Genomic DNA, 21,907 nt, shown 5'->3' on the forward strand with positions numbered 1-21,907 from the left:
CTCGACAGGGAGGGCCCCGCCGGGCGCGACGCAGCTGAACCGGCCAACCCAGGGCGCTCGGACCCGGAGGACATGCCGGTCGCGCTGGACTCGACCGACTTTCCCCGCGACCAGCGGGAGGATCCCACCCTGCGGGAGGCCTACATCCAGCTCGCTTGTGTTGATGGGACGGTGGTGGATCCACAGAGGGCGGCGCACTGGCCTCGGTTTGAGCTACGAGCCGACCGGCTCTACCGGGTCGGGCGGAACCCGCAGACGCAGGAAGAAGAGGCCCAGTTGTTGGTACCCCGGACCCATCGACGAGCCGTGCTGAGGTTGGCGCACGACCTTCCCGCCGCCGGGCACCTCGGGCATGAGAAGACCCTGGCCCGAGTTTTGGCCCGCTTCTTCTGGCCCGGGGTGTACAAAGAGGTCAAAGACTACTGCCAGTCGTGTCCAGCCTGCCAGCTCGCCGCAGCTCCCGGCGTGCCGAAAGCTCCCCTCGTCCCTTTGCCCGTGGTAGGGACCCCCTTTGAAAGGATCGCCTTGGACATAGTGGGGCCCTTTCCGCGGAGCGCGGCTGGATTTCGGTATATTTTAACAATCATGGACTATGCAACCCGGTTCCCTGAGGCCGTCCCCCTCCGAAACACCCGTGCCCGCACGATCGCGAACGAGTTGGTGAGGATTTTTGCCTGGGTGGGGCTACCTCGAGAACTACTGACAGACCAAGGAACGAACTTCACATCCCGGTTGCTGCGCCAGGTCTGTGACCTCCTGGATATTCACAAGCTACAGACCTCCGTCTACCACCCCCAAACCGACGGGCTGGTAGAGCGGTTCAACCGCACCCTGAAGGGGATGCTGAGAAGGTTCCCTCCGGCGGACATGAAGCACTGGGACCAGCTTATCCCCTTGCTCTTGATGGCAGTGCGGGAGGTGCCACAGGCCTCCACTCGATTTTCCCCCTTCGAGCTCCTGTATGGCAGACGACCTCGGGGCGTCCTCGATCTGGTTAGAGAGACCTGGGAACGGACCCCCTCCTCTTCGGTCGGGCTTCTGCAGTACGTACTTCGACTACAGGAGAGACTCACGCAGGTGGGGGCCTTGGCTCAAGAAAACATACAGGCAGCCCAGCGAGAGCAGGAGCGAGGGTATAACCGGGGAGCCCAGGAAAGAGTGTTCGAACCCGGGGATCGGGTGCTGCTGTTACTCCCCTCAGAGGAGTCAAAACTGCTGGCCCGCTGGCAGGGGCCGTATGAGGTATCCCGACGAGTGGGCCCAGTCACCTATGAGGTTCATCAGCCGGACCGGCGAAGAAAAAAACAAATATATCATGTGAACCTCCTCAAACCTTGGCGAGAGCGAGAATGCATGTTGGTCGCGCCCTACCCGTCGGAACCCGGGTTAGGTCCTAGGGTGCCTGACGCCGAGGGGGAAGAGACACCCCAGCTCGCGGATACCCTGTCGCAGAACCAACGGCGCGTAGCCCAGCTGCTTGTTGAAACCTTCGCCAGGACCTTTACCTCGCGGCCGGGCCGAACCTCAGCAATAACGCACACCATCCGGACTCCGCCCGGTCAGGTCGTGCGGGAGGGGAACAGACCTCTTCCCCGACGGATGCGTGACGTCGTGGAACGAGAGGTCCACACCATGTTGGAGCTGGGAGTGATCGAGCGATCCAGGAGTGAGTGGAGGAGCCCGATCGTGTTGGTTCCTAAACCGGACGGAAGCCTTCGGTTTTGCATCGACTTTCGAAAGGTAAACGCTATATCGAAATTTGACGCCTACCCGATGCCACGGACGGATGAGCTGCTGGAGCGCCTGGGAAAAGCCAAGTTCATAACAACCCTCGACCTGACGAAGGGCTATTGGCAAATCCCGCTGGATCGGGAGTCCCAGGAGAAGACAGCTTTCACCACCCCGTCCGGGCTTTTCCACTTTGTGCGCATGCCGTTCGGCCTCCACGGGGCACCTGCCACCTTCCAGCGGATGATGGATCGCCTGCTTGCCCCTCATCTGGCGTATGCCGCAGCTTACCTGGATGACGTGGTCATCTACGGGCGCGACTGGGAGGACCACATAAACCAAGTGGCGGCAGTACTACGGACGCTCCGCGACGCGGGTCTCACGGCCAACCCCAAAAAGTGTAAAATCGGCGCGCAAGAGACCACCTATCTGGGGTATCGTTTGGGGCACGGGCTAGTCCGGCCCCTGGTGGGGAAGGTAGAGGCCATACGAAATTACCCCACCCCGACCACGAAAAGGAAGGTCCGACAATTTCTGGGACTGGCGGGGTACTACCGCCGATTTGTCCCCCAATTTGCCAGCATAGCGGCGCCGCTCACCTCTCTGCTCACGAAGGACAAACCTCAGAGAGTGAGGTGGGACACAGAGTGTGACTCGGCCTTTCAACAACTTAAAGAAGCCCTGTGTAGCGAGCCCGTTTTGCTTAGCCCAGACTTCGATAAACCTTTTTGTCTACAGACAGACGCCTCCGCCACTGGGCTGGGCGCCGTACTCTCCCAGGAGGTTGGTGGAGAAGAGCATCCGGTGGTTTTTATCAGCCGTAAGCTGTTTCCCCGAGAACGCCAATACTCCGTGATAGAAAGAGAGGCCCTGGCGATCAAATGGGCGGTTGAAGCCCTAAGATACTACCTGTTAGGGGGTGAGTTTACCCTGTTGACAGACCATGCCCCGCTAAAGTGGCTACAAACTATGCGGGACACCAATAGCCGCCTTATGAGGTGGTACTTAGCCCTTCAACCCTATGTGTTTTCCATACACCACAGGGCGGGCAAGGCCAACGCCAATGCGGACGCATTGTCCCGCCTGGATGAGGAACAAGAATCCAACCCCGAGGTGGGGGACCGGGACTTATGGGGGAGGGCAGGTAGCCGGGCGGATTGGCCGCCCACGGAACCAGAGGAGGAGGAACCCCTCAGGACACCCGGGTGGGCAGAGGCGGATCCCACTCCGTCACGGGACCGGACCCCAGAGGGCGGGGCAGGGAGGTTAAGAAGACGGCGGGAGAGGGCAGTCAGGGCCCAGCCACTGGAGGAGCGGGAGGCAGACCCCGAACTCCTGCCTGGGGAGGCTAAGGCCCGGGCGGGGCTGCCCCCAGCTGAGTTCCTGGGGGCCGACCGAAATGCCCCAGAATGGGGTATGGAGGTGGGGCGCAGACCAGCGGCAGGAGCCCCCCTGGACCCCGAGGACGAGCCCGACGGGCTGGACCAGCTCGATCCCCGATGGGTGCTGGAACGCTGTGGCCGAACCGCCGCCGGGACCTCGCAGGACCCAACCCTGGACCCCTTGAGTGGGCCGCCTGGACCCTACTAGGATGACTGAGACAGCTCGACAGCCCGACGGGCCCTCAGAGGCTACAGGTACCCGAAAAGGGAGGGGGGAAGAAGGGGCCCAGGGATCGCTCAGGCGGAGAGCCTTCACGGCCAGCAAAATCCGGACTGAGGCAATCGCAGCAACGCGGCTGCATTTAGGGTCCCTGGGCCGGGGCGCAGTGAGACGGGCGGGCCTGCGCCCCTTTTCCCCCCCCCCCCCCCCCCGGGCCGTCCCGGTCCACTCCGGGAGGAGGACGGGATATGGACACGCCAGGAACGGTGGCCCGCCTCATAGCAGGAATGGGGGGGCGGCTGAGATTTGGGGAACAGGGCAGGCAGCAGGGGAACCCCCCCGGGAGATATTTAAGGGGGAGGGTGTGTAACAGGGCAGCTGCCCTGTACTGGCCCCTTTAAGAGCCAAACCCTGGCCTGGAGCAGGCCCGGGGAATTCAGCCCAGCTGGGCGGCGTTGGCCAATTAAGGCCCAGCTGGGAGCTATAAAGGGGAAGGGCTGCTTCAGCACAGACAGTGTGTGCCTGGCTGCCGAGGGAGCAGGACGCTCTCTGGAGCTAGGGCAGGGCTAGAGAGACAGGCTGGGCCAGGACGCTTGGACAGCCAATCGGCCAGCCTGCTAGGCCTGCGGCAAGAGTGTGTGCCTGGCTGCCGAGGGAGCAGGACGCTCTCTGGAGCTAGGGCAGGGCTAGAGAGACAGGCTGGGCCAGGACGCTTGGACAGCCAATCGGCCAGCCTGCTAGGCCTGCGGCAAGGGTGTGTGCCTGGCTGCCGAGGGAGCAGGACGCTCTCTGGAGCTAGGGCAGGGCTAGAGAGTTAGGCTGGGCCAGGGACTCGGACCGCCAGCCGGCCAGCCTGCTAGGCCTGCGGACAGGCCTGCTGGAGAGACATCAATCCCCCGGAAGGGGGGCTCAGAGCGAGTGATTTGGGCACTGCCGGAGGGCAGTGTGGCGAAGAGAGCAACGCGACGAGAAGATTCCAGAGGGGGAACACCACGTGAGCGGAGGCCTGTGCGGGCGGAATGGACTGATTCCGGAGACAGATGACGGACCCCCGCTACGGTGGTGAGTGACCCCCTCACACCCCCTCACACTGAAGAGAGGACCTGTATCTCAGGCTGTAAGGAAATACATAAGAGGAAAATCTTTGCTCTGAACTTGTGAACCCAGGCACAGAAATTGTCATCTGAGCATCTCCTCCCCCTACTCCAGTGCCTTTCAGAGGCCTACAAAGATTAAACAAGCCATTAATTAACATTGTGACACACAGGGTTGGTGAATGGTCCTATTACACCTGGAAATGTGATGTGTAAGGGAGCTGATCTCACAGGATGATTAAGAGCATGAGGTCAACTTCCCATAATGCAGTTGTCTTCATCCCCCAGTTTCATCTGCATACCATAATTTTTATTTCTTCTTTCAAAGTCCTACAAACCCATGCATCTTTCCTCGCTGTCAGCTATCTCTGATAGACGCATGGAGTCTATACAGCTCTCACTACTGTGGTGAGAGTTCCGAGTACAACACACCTGATACTACAGTATGTGTATGGCTGCAAGAGGAGCTGCAGGGGAAATGGCAGTTCCTTGGAGACTAGATGGCTGTGGGACAGAGAAAGAAACAATTCAAGGTTGCTGGTGGCAGTCACGGAGAAGCTTCAGATGGTGAAGCCCCCATTCTGTTGCCTGAGAAAAAAACACTAACTGGCGGATGGCATCATCATGCAGGTCTGGGATGACAAGCAGCGGCTGCAAAACTTACACATGTGACAGGCCACATCCCTGAATCTGTGTGCTGAACTCAGCCTAGCCCTTTAGTGCAGGGTCACTAAAATGAGAGCTGCACTGGCAGCGGAGAAACAAGTGGTGATTGCACTGCGAGAACCTGCAATGCCATACTGCTACCAGTCAGTCAGTATTCTGAGTCAATTTGGAGTCGAGAAATCTCTCTCAAGGTTCACTGTTATGTAAGTGTGCAGGACTATTAATCACATCCTGCTATGTAAGACTGTGATTCTTGGCAATGCAGAGGATATAATGGATAACTTTTCAGCAATGGGCTTCCACTAACTGTGGAGAGGCAATAGATGGCATGCATATCCTTATTTTGGCATATGGGGATGCATCCAGCCCACTTAATTAGCTTCATTAACACAGGTCCTACAATTGACAGGTACTTCTTTTGCTGTTATATATATCTTGAATTATGTTATTTCCACTCCAACTCATCTGATGAAGTGGGTTTTACCCATGATAGCTCATAATCCTTTAATATTTGTGTTAGTCTCTAAAGTGCCATGGGACTTCTCATGGTTTTTAAAGTTAAAAATTAACATGTCTACTCCTCAGAGTTTTTATATATTCCCCTATTTTTTTTGTTTTGCATAATTTTTCAAAGTCGTTTGTTTCAAGGCCCTCATCTGACTGTGATTCACTCATTGTGACTAATCTTAAGCCCTTAAAAACTCTCGATGTAAAATTTAAACTTTTAATAGCACTGGAGTTATGAACTATAAACTCAAATAACCCTGAGGCACATGAATCCCACCAAGACTACACCAAATGTCACGCTGCCTGGAGTGACACAGCCGCAAATGTCAGCCTCAGGACAAATTGTCAAAAACAGGGCAGATGCCTCAAACTGATGGTATGTTTTATAATTAGACTCCACCAACCCAGTAACAAATGTGAACTCCTAGATCATTATTACAGCCTTACCATGGAGTCAAACACAGTCCCCATGGACTCTCCAATTTATCATATCACACAGGCAAGCTGGACTTAGTGGTAAATGGTCATTTCCACCAAAAATTACAAAAACATGCAAGTTACTTCCAATCCCAAAAGACCAGTCACCTACCAAAGAACAATTTTACATCTTAGATTTTACACCAAAGACAATGTCTGTAGCCAATTCTGTAATATAACCTTAACTAGTTTTATTAACTAGAAAAAAAAGCATTATTTACAGTTAAAGCAAGCTAACAAATAACTAGGGCTCTACCAAATTCATGATCCATTTTGGTCAATTTGGGCTTTTAAAAATAATAAATATCATTATTTCAGATATTTAAATCTGCAATTTCAGGGTGCTGTAATTGTAGGAGTCCTGACCCAAAAGTGGTTGGGGAGGGATTGTAAGGTTATTGTAGGAAGTTTGTTGTATTGCCATCCTTGCTTCTGTACTGCTGCAGGTGGCTAGAAAGATTGGTAGCTTCTGACCAGGAGCCCAGCTCTGAAGGCAGGGCCACCAACAACAGCTGTGGAGAAATTATGGCATGGTATGGTATTGCCACCCTTACTTCTGCACTGTTGCCTACAGAGTTGAGTCCTCAGCCAGCAGCCATGACTCCCCGGCTACCCAGCTTTGAAAGCCGTGCAGAAGTAAGAGTGGTAATATCATGACATCCTTACAATAATTTTGCAACCCTCCTGTGCCCCGCTTTTGGGTTGGGACCCCCATTTTGAGACGCTCATCTCCAGGGCTTAATTTCAGATCTGGAGGCGGACAACCTGTGTTATGCTGTGATGGTGGTGGGGGAAGAGTGAGAGCATGGGAGGCAGACTGAGGACAGTGGCTTCAGCAGTGTTACTGAGCATGCTCAGTACAAGCCAAGCACCAAATGGGGGTGGAGGAACCAATTCCTTCCACCCCTCTCACACACATACACCGTTATCGTCATCTTCATCCAGGGGCTACTAAGACACTGGAAAACTCTGCTTTTTTTGGCAGACAACTTAACAATTAGCTGATAGGAACACTGTATCTAATTCCTACATAAAAGAAAGAAAATTAAATAAATATTAGATCCACTCAGCTCTAACACTAACATATTCTGACATCTTGTCACTTAAGGGACACTAGTTAGCCTTAACATTTTAATATATATTCTTACATTATTACTAACTCTGGGGGGAGAGAGAGAGACCCTGTCAGGATCCCAGGGCTTCCTCTCAGCTCTAGAAGGAGAGTGCAGTCTAGTGAGGTGCAGCAGTGGGTAGATACTTTCAGCTGTATATAAGAAAATAAGAATGGCCATAGGTCCTTCTAGCCCAGTATCCTGTCTTCCAACAGTGTCTAATGCCAGTGCATCAGAAGGAATAAAGAGAAGAGGCAATTGTCATGATCCATTCTCTGTCGCCCATTCTCAGCTTCTGAGAACCTAGGAACACCATCCCTGCCCATTCTGACTAGCAACCATTGATGGACCTATCCTCCCTGAACTTACTTTGTTCTTATTGGAACCCTGTTATAGTTTGGGCCTTTCCACCATCTTCTGGCAAAGAGTTCCACAAGTTGACTGTGAAAAAATAATGTATTTTGTTTGTTTGTTTCAAATCTGCAGCCTATAAATGTCACTGGGTCAACTTCTTGTGTTATGTTAGTGAAGGAATGAAGGTTTTCCACACCACTCATGATTTTCTAGACCTCTAACATATCCCTCCACTTTTTAGTCATTTCTTTTCCATGCTGAAAAGTCCTAGTCTTGTTAATCAATCCTCATATCCATGTTCCTTACCCCTTAATCATTTCTTTTGCCCTTTCTGTACCTTTTCCTAATCCCTTCTTAAAAAAGATAGATTGTATGTGCATACAGTACTCAAGATGTGGGCATACAATGACTTTAAATGGAGGCAATATGATATTTTGTCTTATTATCTATTCCTTTCCTAATGATTCTCAATATTCTGTTAGCTTTTTAGTTTTTAGACTGCCACTGCACATTGAGCAGATATTTTCAGGGAACTATCCATAGAGATTCCAAGATCTTTCTTGAGTTGTAACAGTTATTTTAGACCCCGTCATTTTTGTATCTATAGTAGCATTATAATTTCCCATGTGCATTACTTTGCACTTATCAACACTGAATTCAATCTGCCCTTGTGTTGCCCAATCACCCAGTTTTGTGTGATTCCTTTGTAACTATTTGCAGACACCTTTGGATTAGTCACTGTTCACCCCTTTTTCAAGAACAGTAATAAGTTTAAAATCAGCAACCCAAATGCAGATCCATGCAGCACAACACTCACTCATTCCTACGCTTTTTTCCCCATCTTTTAAGTGGAGTATCCAGCAATGTTTTCATGATGATCTAAGGATCTTTCAATTATCTGAATTCCCAGCCTTTTGTTATTCTTAATCACCCCACCCCTCTCTCTTTTTATAACAAACTCCCTACCCCAAAGGCAAAGCTGCAAGCAGCTCAAACTGTTGCATTTAAGAACTGCCTCTGGAGTCAGGGCATGCATCTTTGAACAGACTTTAAACATGAAATCCAGGGGTTCAGACTCGGGGGGGGGCTACTGTCCCCATAGCCCCCCATAAATGGTGCCCCTGATTACCTCCCACATTAAATCTGTACACAAAAGACCAGATTTCACAATCCATGATACATTTTTCACAGCTGTGAATTTGATAGGGCCTTACATATAACACAAACAAGTTGCAAACTAAATTCTAATAGAGGCAGAGTTGTAGTGATCTGTCAATTCTAGATGTTTCTTGAGGGTCAAACCAAGGGATAACACTGGGGAACACCTTGCTTCAGTTTAGAGTCTCTGACCCTGTGAAAGTTCAACTGGCCAAGAGATGAAAAATTCTTTAGTGACCCCATTTTATCTTTTACATTTAGTCTCTCTGTCTATGAGCTGAGCTATCTTGCATATAGTATTTGCAAAGTATGACACAGACATACAGTACATCTATCCTTTGTGTCATAATGTTTGTTAATGGCACTGAATCTTGATAGGCCTCTTGAATGGATGGAAGAGAGGATTCCCATGACTGGGTTCACAAGTTCAGAGCAAATATTTTCAGTTTTCAAGCAAAACTGACATATTTTCTTATATACAAGTGAGATGAATGCAGGCAGCAATTTACAAGCATTTAATAGAGATTAAACACTAACTACATTCTTATAAGACTAATACCTCTTTTGAACAAAACTAATGTACAATTGAGCTGATTTGGTTCCAGGTAAGAGTCTGTCAATTATTATCTAATCCCTATGGTCTTGGCACTTGGTTTATCAGTGTTGTACATTGACTCCCACATTCATGTTTACCCATCCCTTCTGAGCTCTCTCAATTAATCTTATTAAAGGGAAGAAAAATCACAAAGCCCAGCAGATTTCCTTCATTTTTTGCTAGACAAGTCTCTCTGGAGTATACCTCACACTTCTGACAACACCTCTTGACTCTGAACAAGAGAACTGAGTGTACTCACATTACTTTTAGCCTTCCAGCATTCTTAATAGAACTATTATGCAAGGAAAATCTCTCCCACTAGGCATTTTAATCTTGATTACTCACTTATGAGAAGTTACAGATATTTGGGATATATTTGCTTTGGATCTATTCTCTGGAGATGGGCTTTCTCTGTTGCTCACCAAAATATTACAAGTGAACCACCCACAGGAAAAAAAAAGACTAATTACAAATAAGGGACCTTAAGAAACACTTTCAGAAGCTTGTCTCTCTCAACATAAATTGGTCCAATAAAAATGTCACCCACCTTGTTTGCTCAAATAAGGGAGTATAAGTGATCGCCAGGATTCTACACCTTTCCAGGGAATCCTCTTTCTCCCCAACCGTTCACATTGCATGTGTCTAAGGGTAGGGCTACAATAAAAATGCTACATGGCCACAGGCTGCTGTAGGGTTTAAGACACTTCTACACCAATGAGAGAGAGCTCTGTCATCGGTGTAGTTATTTCACCTTCTCGAGAGGCGGTAGCTAGGTCCACAGGAGAAACACTCCCAGGGTATGTCTACACTAGCCCCCTAATTCGAACTAGGAAGGCTAATGTAGGCATTCGAAGTTGCAAATGAAGCCCGGGATTTAAATATCCCAGGCTTTATTTGCATCTTCCCATCCGGGCGCCATTTTTAAATCCCCCTAGTCCGAACTAACTGCCCGCGGCTACATGCAGCAGTCAAACGTTAACTGTTACACCTTGCAGCAGTCAAATGTCAACAGCAGTCAAATGTTTGACTACCGCGTGTAGCCGCGGGCAGTTAGTTCAGACTAAGGGGATTTAAAAATGGCGCCCGGACGGGAAGATGCAAATAAATACATTTAAATATCCCAGGCTTCATTTGCAACTTCAAATGCCTACATTAGCCTCCCTAGTTCGAACTAGGGGGCTAGTGTAGACATACCCCCCCAGACACACAGGGGGTGAGTTAGTACAGTGGTTACCAACTGCCAGGCTGCGGACCACTTGCTGCCAGGCCATGGTGGCTCAGCTCCAGCAGCCGTGGTGTTTCACGCGGCAGCAGGAGGTGGCAGAGCAGGAGTGCTCATTGGCAGTGCATGTCTCCCTTCCTCCTCCCCACACCGCGCCTGGGGAGGGAAGGGGCACAAAGGAGGAAAGGAGGCACGCACTGCCAACGGTTACTCCCCCTGCCTTGCAGCCGCTTTTTCTGGCAGTGGCAGGAGGAGGCAGAGCAGGAGGTGCCTCCCTAGGTCTCTGCGCTCCCTCCAGCCCACCTGGCCACTTTTACAAGCTAATGCAAGAGGAGGCAGAACAGAAGGCTCCTTCCCACTCCCCAGGTAATGGTGGTTGGCCAGGACTCCATGCTCCATGGGGATGTAAGGTGTGCTTGGGGAAGGAGAGGGAGCAAAGGAGGAGGGCCACTCCCCCTGCCCATGCAGCAGTAATCGCCAAGCTCCCTAGAGGGGGCAGCTTCACTCTGGGAAGCGCAGGAGTGGGGTAGGGGCAAAGGGGTGATGGGTGAAGGTGTGATGGGGACACGGGGCAAGTGCTATTGGCATGGGCTGTAGGGATCAAAGGTTAAAGGGTCAAAGAGCATGAGGCCCGGGGGATCAAAGAGTGTTAGGCACCGGGGAACAAGGGGCTGGGTTGGGCTATGTGGATGGTATTTTATTTACATATTTATTATTTGCATAATGAATACACAAATATGCAAATAAAATGATGCCAGTCCACCAAAGGCTTGGGAATGGATTTGGCGATCTGCAGAATAAAAAAGGCTGGGAACCACTGAGTTAGTATAACTGCATTAGTCAGGAAATTCATACCCCAGCCAGCTAGTTACAGCCACATGACTCTCTAGTGCAGGCCCCTACGGTCCTTACAGCAGCTCAGCTGTACTGCTGCAACTGCGCTGCTGTAGGAAACTTACGTCTGCCGGGGGGGTGTTTTTTCACACTCCTGCCCACTGTCTGTTTTGCAGACTACAGTGCTGGCGCAGACACAGCACTACAAGGCCTGCGGGGACGTCGTGTTTTGAGTGCAGCCCTGTCCCAGCTCCCTGGTCTTGGAAAGCCCCACGTAAGGCTTTGGACGCTGGGCTGAGGAGGGGCAGCGGATTACTGGACCTAGGAGTCCTCCATTTCCACTTGTTTTTTTCGCAGCCCTTTTGCATCACCCAGCGCCCAGGGAGGCTGGAAGGACCAAGCGGGAGCAGCAGCCGCAGCTCCGGCCCAGGGGGAGATGGACTCTCTGCCCGGGCTGCGGCATCCCTGCCCCGCAGAGACAAGTCTCCGGCAGAGGAGCTGGGAGCGGCGCGGCCCCCCCGCCCTGCAGCCAGGCCTCCCCGCCCCGGGACCCAGGCTCGGCGGCAGCGGCGGCGCCTCCCGCGCGGGGTGGGCGCTGCGCTCGGAGCCCCGCGGGGCCAGCAGGGGAGCGCGGCGGCCGCACCCCCCCCTACCCGGGCCCGCCAGCGCCGCTCACCGCAGCCTCGCTCCCCCCCAGCCGCGCCGGGGCCTCCCTCACTCGGCGGCCGGGGGAAGCGGCTCTGGTGGCTGCATCGCGCCCCGCCCAAGTCTCCTCCTCACCCGGGCTCAGCGGCTGCCCGGCCAGCCTGGAGCCGCCGCTTCCTCCTCCATCCCGCCGGGCCCCGCGGAGCTCGCGTCCCGCCTCCTCGCGGAGGAGAGGCCGGCCCGGCCCCGCCGCAGCCCCGCTCCCTGCCGGGGCCGGGGGGGCTCACGCAGGCGAGACCCCACCTCCAAGGCGCAGCAGCGCCTCCCCAGGCGGCTTCTCCGCCCTGCTCCCTCCCCGGGCCTGACGCGCGACCCAGCACAGCCCCCAGCGCCGGGGACCTAGTTTCCGTCCTCCCTTCTAATTGCGGCCCTGCTCGCTGAAATCCCCACGTGCAAATCGTCCTGGGCTGTCCAGCCGGGTTAATATTTATCTAATCGGAGAAGCCTAACCGGTGGACTTTCCAAAGCCCCAGTCCTAGCCTCTGGATCTCCATTTCCTTAGGGTCAGGGACCAGTTCAGGAATCTGCCCGTAGATCACATCGAAGAATCGAGGCCTAAATGCAAGGCTGCTACTGCTAGATGTACAATAAACTGGTGAGTATTACTTGTTAAACCCCAATTCCTGGAGTCAGCTGATTACATGGGATTCTCTGCTTTCTTTCTTAGCAGGTTTCTAGTGACCTTGTATCCCAGAGGCTCAAACACCCAGAGATCATATAAAAGAGCCCCACATTTACTGTCTATTAACATCTCATGTATCTCATGATTTTTTGACACTTGGAATTGGCAATGCTGTAAATTTCCCAGTGCCTTCCCTAGGTGATCCTGGAGAATAAATAACTCAGGGTACGTCTACACTACAAAGTTAGTTCGAACTAATGGACGTTAGTTCGAACTAACTTTCATAGGTGCTACACTAAAGCTCCGTTAGTTCGAATTTAATTCGAACTAACGGAACGCTTAGTTCGAACTAGGTAATCCTCATTCCATGAGGATTAAGCCTAGTTCGAACTAGCTAGTTCGAATTAAGGGGTGTGTAGCCCCTTAATTCGAATTAGTGGGAGGCTAGCCCTCCCCAGGTTTCTCTGGTGGCCACTCTGGCCAACACCAGGGAAACTCTACTGTCCCCCTCCCAGCCCCGGACCCCTTAAAGGGGCACGGGCTGGCTACAGTGCCCGTGCCAGGTGCAAGCCTGCCAGCACCCAGCCAGCAGACCCTGCACCTAGCACAGATCGAGCCACCCACCCGATGCCCCCCAGCCCTCCCCCTCTTCCTGGGACCAGGCTGGCAGCTCCCGGGAGCTTGCCTGGGACCGCAAGAGGCGGGCACCCGCCTGGGCTAGTACGGACATCATGGACCTCGTCCACGAACTCCGCACTAGGCACAGGAAAGTGGCCGGCTTGGGCAGGAGAGCTACCTGCCTGGCCACCCAGGAGCAGGTGTGCAAAAGAATCAAGGGGGTCCACTGAGACCCCCGACCCTGAGCCCTGAGCTTACAATGGCCGTCCTGGGTCAGACCAAAGGTCCATCTAGCCCAGTAGCCTGTCTGCCGACAGCAGCCAACCCTAGGGACCTTGGAGGGGATGGACCGAAGACAGTGACCAAGCCATTTGTCTTGTGCCATCCCTCTCCAGCCTTCCACAAACCTTGGGCAGAGACACCACTCCTACCCCCTGGCTAATACCACTCCATGGACCCAACCTCCATGACTTGATCTCACTTCCCTTTAAACTCTGTTCCAGTTGTAGCCTTCACAGCCTCCTGCAGCAAGGAGTTCCACAGGTTGACTCTTTGCTTTGTGAAGAACAACTTTCTGTTACTAGTTTGAAGCCTGCTACCCATTCCTTTCCTTTGGTGTCCTCTAGTCCTTCTATTATGGGGACTAATGAAGAACTTTTCTTGATGCACCCTCTCCACACCACTCTTGCTTTTATAGACCTCTATCATATCCCCCCTCCATCTCCTCTTCTCTAAGCTGAAAAGTCCCAGTCTCTTTAGCCTCTCTTCATATGGGACCTGTTCCAAACCCCTGATCATTTTAGTTGCCCTCCCCTCTCCCAGCCTCTCTCTTCCCCTTTCCCACCTCCTTTTCCCAGTCTCCCCCAGTTTTGTTCAATAAAGACAGATTCTATTTTTGAACCCACGTTTTCTTTATTTTGTACATCAAGAAGAGGGGCTAGGGAAGGGTAAGTGGAAGGAGGTGAGGGATGGGGTACGAGCCCCCGATGGGGAGGACTGGGCTGGCTCTGCGGGCTTTTCGGGGTGGAAGTTCTCCTGCAGCCCCCCGATTGTCCCCTCCCCCCGGATGGCAGCCTGCGGCAAGTGCAGCCGGGCTGATGGCCGAGTGCTGTGATGTGCCCAGTGTGGGCACTCCAGGAACTCCAAGCCAGGACTGCTTTGCAAGCGGGGAACCCTGAGAACTGTCTGTCCAGGGTGGGGGTCGGGTCCCTTTAAGCACAGCCCTCAGCTAGCCTGAGACAGCAGCTCCACGCTCTAAGTCCTCATCTGATGCCCTGCCGGCACTGCTTCCGGCCATCCTTAACCTCTGTTCAGGGTCCACTCTGTGTGGACATGCTAGTTCGAATTAGCAAAACGCTAATTCGAACTAGTTTTTTAGTCTGGATCCGTTAGTTCGAATTAGCTTAGTTTGAATTAAGTAATTCAAACTAAGTTAGTTCGAATTAACGTTGTAGTGTAGACGTACCCTCAGAGAGCTAACTGAGATGCAAGGAAAGGAGGTGGGTAGTGAGACAAGTTCTCTCTTATGAAATAAATGGCCAAACAGAATTTTGAAAAAGTTGGAAACCTCCTGCAATACAAATGATTAGAGTGCAGGGTCATATGTGATATGAAAAAATAGATAATGAATTAATGTCTGAAGACATACATTGAGATTTTCAAAGACCGCTTAAAAAGGACTTAGCCAGACAGTTCTCATTAATTTCAGGGGCACTTCTGTGGCTAAACAAATTAAGGTTCCAATTATGCAGAGAGTTCAGTGTATCCAGACACTGTGCCACCCCAGAACATATTGAAGTCGTAGGATGCGTCTACACTGCACCCTTAGCTCAAAATAAGCTACACAATTTGAGCTACCCAAACTGCACAGTTTATTTTGAGTTAATTTCAAAATAGCTTATTTGCGCTATTCTGAAATGTCCCTTAATCCTCGTGGAAGGAGATTTACAGTGACATCGGAATAGCATGCCTGTTATTTCAAAAGCTATTTCAAAATAACGGGCGTGCTGTCAAGAATCAGAATAGCTTTTTTGGGAACAGGATTATTCCTTATAATTATTTGTTCCAGACAGAGGTTCAGATTCAGAGACAATAAAGCTATAAAGAAAGGTTCTCAAAGCTGCCTAGAGGATTTGGATGTCCAATCTCCAATACAGTCAATGGGAACTGAGTGTCTAAATCCCATAGAGAGCTTTGAAATAATCAGTCATAAATTACACTTTAGTAGGTGAGTTCAAAGTGGTGTAAGTTCTACAGTGATAGAGCAAAAGAAAGTACAAATTAGAGCAGGGCAAGTCCACTTCAATTTAAACCTATTACCCACTTCTATTATTCCTGCTTCACCCTTCTCAGACTCTCATCATATGGTTTAACCAGTGTAGGGAGTTTGACTCCAAGATTCTCTCACAGTCACTAACTTGTAATGTATCATACCTTATTCAGAGCCCCAGGAAGTAGTACTTAATGTACTAAATTAAATGGTTTCTTCCTTCAATAGCTAACCAGAAGGCAACACCCCTATTAGATGAGGATTTAGTCACTATAATCCATGCCTTTTTAGGCTTGGCTATTGTAGTGTAAATGTGTCCTACTGGACGCTGACCAAAGAGGCCACATGGAAATTGTAACTGGTGCAGATGTTATACACAATTTATTAAGCAGATCAGGCCAATGAAAGTACATCAAACCAGTGCCTCATACGATATATTGATTATCGTTAAAAATACAGTAGACCATTCCTTTAAGAGACTTGCCCTTCATCTGGGGCTACGTCTAGATTATAGCCCTCTGTCAACAGAGGGATGCAAATCAAGCACATTGAAATTGCTAATGAAGCAGGGATTTTAATATGGCCACGGCTTTTTTCGAAACCGAGGTTTTTAAAAAAAACGGCAGTCTAGACGTGGATCTGTCAAAATAAAGCCTTTTTTGACAGATCCTGTATTCCTCAAAAATGTTGAAAAAGGCTTTATTTCTGCTACCATATTTATGCTAATGAGGCATTGGATATTTAAATCCCTGCTTCATTAGCAATTTCGATGTGCCTAATTTACATCTCTGTTGACAGAGAGGTGTAGTCTAGACACACCCCCTGACACACACCCCTGGCAGTGTGTGACCTAAAGTGGATAGAGAAGTAGATGAGGATTCAGGTAAACCTGAGTTTTATTCCAGGCTCTTCCACTCAGCTGCTGGATGACTTGGGCAAGTCACTCATCTCTTTGTGCTTCTATTTGCCCTTCTATAAAATGGAAATGATGATATTGGACTCCTTTACAAACTGCTTTGAGACCTACTGATACAAAGAACTGTAGCCACATCTATACTTACTGACAGATCAATGCTCTGGTGATTCATCTTCCAGCATCTGAGTTAGTGGGTCTAATAATGACCCTCTATCTAATGCTGAGGGTGGCCTCATCGGTGCCAGTACTCCTTCTCCTTTTTAGGAGTAAGGGAAGTCGATAGGAGCATTTCTCCTATTGACCTCCCACTGTGGAGATGGCGCCAAAGACTGAATCAAACATAGCTGGAGTTGTATATCTTAATTTTAACTATCCCCTGTAGACTTAGCCTCAGTCTAGTTATTACTATTGTTTTACCATCTACAATGCCTAGAATGGACTAGGACCCAGCTACCTTGGAAGTTACTTCTCTCTGCAGGCAATGAGAATGGCAACTGCAACCACATGGACACTAAAGTTAACAGGTATGGTCTACTGGCAACTTAGGAAGAAATAATCAATTGCATAGAAAAGTGTACTGCAGAAAGGGACCTCGGAGTTCTAATGGATCACAAACTAAATATGAATCAGTAATGTAATACTGTTGCAAAAAAGCAAACATCATTCTAGGACAGGGGTTGGCAACCTTTCAGAAGTGGCATGCCGAGATTTAACTTATTCACACATCTGTATGCTGGAGGAAGAAGGGGGTGGAGGTGGCTGGGTGGGGACAGGCTGGGTATGGTGACCATATTTTCTGAACCAGCTGCAGCTCGGGGGTCTGGTTTAATGTAACTTATTATCCAGATTAAGCGTTTTAACTTTCTCATGTTACTTTATCAAACTTCCTTTTAAATAAAGTAAAATTTTAATTTATGTCCAACACAAAAGCTGAGGATGCAGGGTCTTGGCAGGGGGAGGAGAATGAACAAGGGTGATTGGGATGTGGGGGACTGGGCATGAGGGGGGATGCTTACCTGGCTTTGCATCCCCTTGCAGCAGGGAAAAGCTTCCAGACAGTGTACGGCCATTCCCCCAGCAGCGTGGGTATGGGGAGGGAGCTCAGCCCCCCTCTCCTGCACACAGTGGGGAGCCCTCACAGCTGCGAGGCTGCAGCACTAGCCCTGGCTTCACACTTGGAGGGCATGCAGGGGCGGGGTGTGAAGAAAGCTCCGACCTTCCCCGCCAGACCTGGCTCATGGCAGAGAGCAGCAGAGTGAGCAGCTCCATGTGCTGCCTCTCCCCCAGGAGCGTGGGGAGGGGTAGGGGAGAGAGCGGCAGCACACAGAGCGCACCTGCCGAGCCTGAGTGGACCCTGCCTTGCAGTGCTACAGCCAGGCTCCGTGTGGCCCCTCCAAAGTGCTGAGGTCCCGGAGCGGCTCCACTGGGTTTTGCCTAAGACCCAGCCTTGCCGCCTGCCCCCGCCTCCAGCAATGGCTATGGCTGTGGCTGCAGCCACTGTAATAACAACAAACGCCTGCCTGGAGATGGAGGAGGAGGTGGCATGGCAGGACTGGGGAGAGAGGGAGGAGGCCGTGCAGCATGCGGTGGTGGGGTAGCCACAGTGGGTGGCAGGGATTTGAAAAATGCTCCAGAAACCACGTGTCACAGGAAGCCACCTTGCTCCGGCTGCCTGCCAGCAAAGCATCCACAGCACCTTAATTCTTGGCAGGGACCGGGGTAGGAAGGCTGTTGCTGCTGTGCCACACTAACATGAACCCTGTCCCAGCCGGGAGAAGAGAAATAGCAGCACACCGAGCCGGGGGCTAGTGTTCCCTGCACCCTGTATCCAGAGGGGTGGCTCACAAGCCAGTGAAAATTGCCAAGTGTGCCTTAGGTTGCCACTCCGTTTTAGGGTACATTAGCAACAATGTTGTAAGCAAGACTTGAGAAGTAATTCTTCCACTCTACTCAGCACTGATATGGGCTCCACTATTTGTGTTCCATCCTGGGGACCACACTTGGGGAAAAATGTGGGCAACTTGGAGAAAGTCCAGAGGAGACCAGCAAAAAATTATACAATTTTGGAAAACATGACCCCTGAGGAAAGACTGAAAAAAATGGATTTGTTTAGTCTGGAGAAGAGACAACTGAAGAAGGGCAATATATATAAAATATTGTCATATATAAAATGTCATATATGAAATATATAAAAGGTTGTCATAAAGAGGAAAAGGATTATTTTGTCTCCTTTATCACTGAGGACAGGACAAGAAGGAATGAGCTTAAATTGAGTGAGGAAAATGTTAGAAATTAGGAATGTTAGGCATCTAAGATGTTAGATGTTAGGAATCTAAAATCTCTGCAAGATGCATGGAAAATTTTCAGACACCATAATAGAGGCCCAACTTCTTTCCTCTTTTTGTCTGGTGTTTTTCTTCCCAACATCCCCAGCACAGGTTGGTTTATGGGACCTAGTCTACACTAGGGAAAAAAAGACCTATTGTAGATTGTGGTTGCCAGACATAGGCTCAGCTGTTGTGCCTCCATTTCTGAAATGGAGCTGAAAGCGGTCTGCCTGCCAAACACTTGCAGCTGAGCCATGTTCAGCGTTAATTCAGCTGCACTTTATCCTGGCACCAGTCAACAACAGATCCTTTTTCTAGCACAGAACAGACCACCTTGAATGTGTGTGCTTGGGTTCTTCGTGGAGATCTGAGGAGGCCCGACCAAAGGGTTTGCAGGGCCCAAAGCAGGATGCTGGGAGTGGGGCCCTGGACCCAGCCGGTGGATGGTGAGTACTCAACACCGCAAGGCCCTGGCTCCAGCAGCGTTTTCTTTGCCAGCAAGGTGAAGTTTGTAGGTGGAGCGCACCAATAAAAGCAAGCAGGATCTTATGAGGAGGAGAAGGCAAAAAGCCACATTTATTGTAAAGATAATAATAAAGAAAAGATAGAAGCAAACAACGTTGTTTAGCTACATATTCCTATCACTATTTAACCCTTATACACCTTTATATATATATATATATATATATATATAAAACATTCATTCAATCATTCATCCATTCATTCAGGTTCTATGTATTTGTTATAGTTACCAGCCTGGAAGTTGCTTGTGACAGAATACTGGCCAGGTATTCTGTACACAAGTGATGGTAGTGGGGAGCGAAGTCCTGATCAGATGCGCATCTGAAGCTCCTCGTGGGCTGGCAGCAAAATTTTTACTCTGACTCCATAGTCTTTTGGTCTAATCTTTATAGGAATTTCTTCCTATGCCAGTCTATGGGAATTGCTGCATCATGCTGATGTCTTCAGGGTGGCTGCCAGGTGCTTGTCAGTGATCTCATAGGGTGGACCTCCAGTTTTTCTCCACTTGACACCTTTTGGTTGCACTGGCGCCTGACGCCTTCTTCAGCCCTTTGATGTTTCATTCTCAGGCTGGCACCTCTCAAACCATTCATTCATTGTCCAAGCACTCTTTCTCTCTTACATACATTCCCTTATTAATGTTTCACATACAGTATTTTGTATAATAATAATTTTACATGTACAAGAGTTGTAGTTACAAAAAGTTATAAAAGTTTCTGGGTGGCATTTCTTACTTAAAACATTCTCTCTCTGACTGCTGAGTTAGTTACTGTTATAGTTACAATGTTTCACTTTGCGATTAGGGTTAATTGCTTCACAATGCTTTGAAGAACAATACCCTTAGTCAATTACAGGGCTTGGCTCCCAGAGCAGAGTTAGTGGCTTGACAAGCAGCCACTTGCAAAAGTTTGAGCATGCCCTGGGACGCAGAGAGGGGAGCTGTTTCTGGCTACATAGTATTATATTTTTAACAGTTTTAAGTTACATGACCTAATATTACATTCCTAACAAATTATATTCTAGAGGGGCAATAATTTATAAATGTAAACATTTAACAATCTTAACAAATAATAATTAATAATAAATCTAAACACTTATCAAGCTTGATAACACTAAATCTAAACACTTTAACAAGAATAAATCTAAACACTTATATGCTTCTTCTACTTAAACTTATACTACTTAGACTTTTAGTTGTGGGGAACAAATTATGGGGAGTCACTTCCACTTGGGGGAATCATTTTTAATACTTTAAGATGTTATCTCTACACTGGCAAGCGAGGGAAGTAGCCCCAGAGAAAGGGAACTGCACGGCAGGGACTTCTTCTGCAGCCTTGCAAAGGGAGCAGCAGCATGGGAAGCTCCCTGCAGGTGGAAGGGCCAGATCAGAGCCATAAGTGGGGCTGTGCCCTCCCTGCCAGCAGGCTGTGCAGTTTCCAAGCAGCTGGTAGGACTTGAACTAACTCCCCTGCTGGACAGGCATGGGTCCTACAGGCTGCTCTGCTCCCCACAAGCTTCATGGGCAGCTGGTCAGGCCCAGCTCATGTGGCTTGTGTGTACTCTGGGCTGGGGAATTCACCATGACAGCCTATGAAGTGCATGGCCTTCATTAGCAGCCCAGCCCTATGGACAGTGCAGGGCCCTGAAGGTACAGGGCCCAAGGCAACCGCTTTGCTCACCTTGCCCCAAGGCCAGGCCTGGATCTGAGGTAGTGTATAGTCTAAGTCTCCAGGTAGCCCTTCAGTTCATTACCAGTACTGATGTATACCTTAGGAAGAGTCAAATTTGCATGCACCAAACAATCCTCTCAGGTTTGCACAGGTCTAAGCAAAATGTTTTTCTACTGTATATTCACTTGCATTTATTTTAAACTAAAACTCTAGTGGTCTGGGTGGATAAATCCATAGTGTTGAATGGAATTGTATGGAAATAAGGAAGGATAAGGCATTGAAAAATCTTTTCCAACATGCTGAAATGTGTTTGAGGCCAACAAAAATCTTGTCTGATGTTTGAAATTACATCATTTTCTTAATACTACAGGACTTGCTGAGTAATGATGCATTAAGATCATTGTTTATTCTTGCTGTCATACAATATAATGAGAGAGTTTGTATTCTGTCCAAGTGCTGTAACTGTCACAGACTACATGACATCTTAGCATTGTGAAACTTTCCACACCACCCCGCATTTGTGTTTGTGAACCTGCCATGGTCGTCAACCTGTCCTTAGAGCAATGCCCCTTCCTGCTGATTAACTCTTAGGCTGGGTGCAAGGAACAAACAGTAAGCACATAAGTCCCACCAACTGCCTCAAAAAAGTTGGGGAACCTCAGGGATACTGAACTATGAATAATCTGATAATTACCGTATTTTCCGGTGTGTAAGGCGACTGGGCGTATAAGACGACCCCCTAATTTTCTAGTTAAAAGATAGGTTTTTGTCTTATACTCGCCGTATAAGACTACCCCCCCTTAAGAGGCCAACCGGCAGCGCCCCAGCGCCCCTCCGCCTCCCCGGCTTTGCTCCCGGTGTCCCTGGTCTGCTGGAGATGGTCCCCAGCAGACCAGGGGCACCGGGAGC

At 49.8% G+C, this 21,907-nt stretch overlaps 2 protein-coding genes across 6 annotated transcripts in view; one reads left to right on the forward strand and one right to left on the reverse strand.

Annotated features, from left to right (window-relative positions):
- The window catches only part of CHST10 (carbohydrate sulfotransferase 10), a 38,490-nt gene extending 26,228 nt beyond the window's left edge, over positions 1 to 12,262 (reverse strand). For 2 of the 5 annotated variants that reach the window (XM_075917026.2, XM_075916981.2), the window contains exon 1: positions 12,130 to 12,262. The gene's annotated coding sequence lies outside the window, so the exon portion shown is untranslated. Of the gene's footprint in view, positions 1 to 12,025 lie in introns of all 5 variants that reach the window. The other 3 variants (XM_075916997.2, XM_075917007.2, XM_075916987.2) reach the window with 2 other exon arrangements.
- Positions 12,252 to 21,907, forward strand: part of NMS (neuromedin S) — a 34,243-nt gene continuing 24,587 nt past the window's right edge. The window contains exon 1 of the mRNA XM_075917050.2: positions 12,252 to 12,649. The gene's annotated coding sequence lies outside the window, so the exon portion shown is untranslated. The remainder of the gene's footprint in view (positions 12,650 to 21,907) is intronic.

Source organism: Pelodiscus sinensis, chromosome 1 (genome assembly GCF_052426305.1).
Source record: "Pelodiscus sinensis isolate ZL-2025 chromosome 1, ASM5242630v1, whole genome shotgun sequence".
Taxonomy (NCBI): Eukaryota; Metazoa; Chordata; order Testudines; family Trionychidae; genus Pelodiscus; species Pelodiscus sinensis.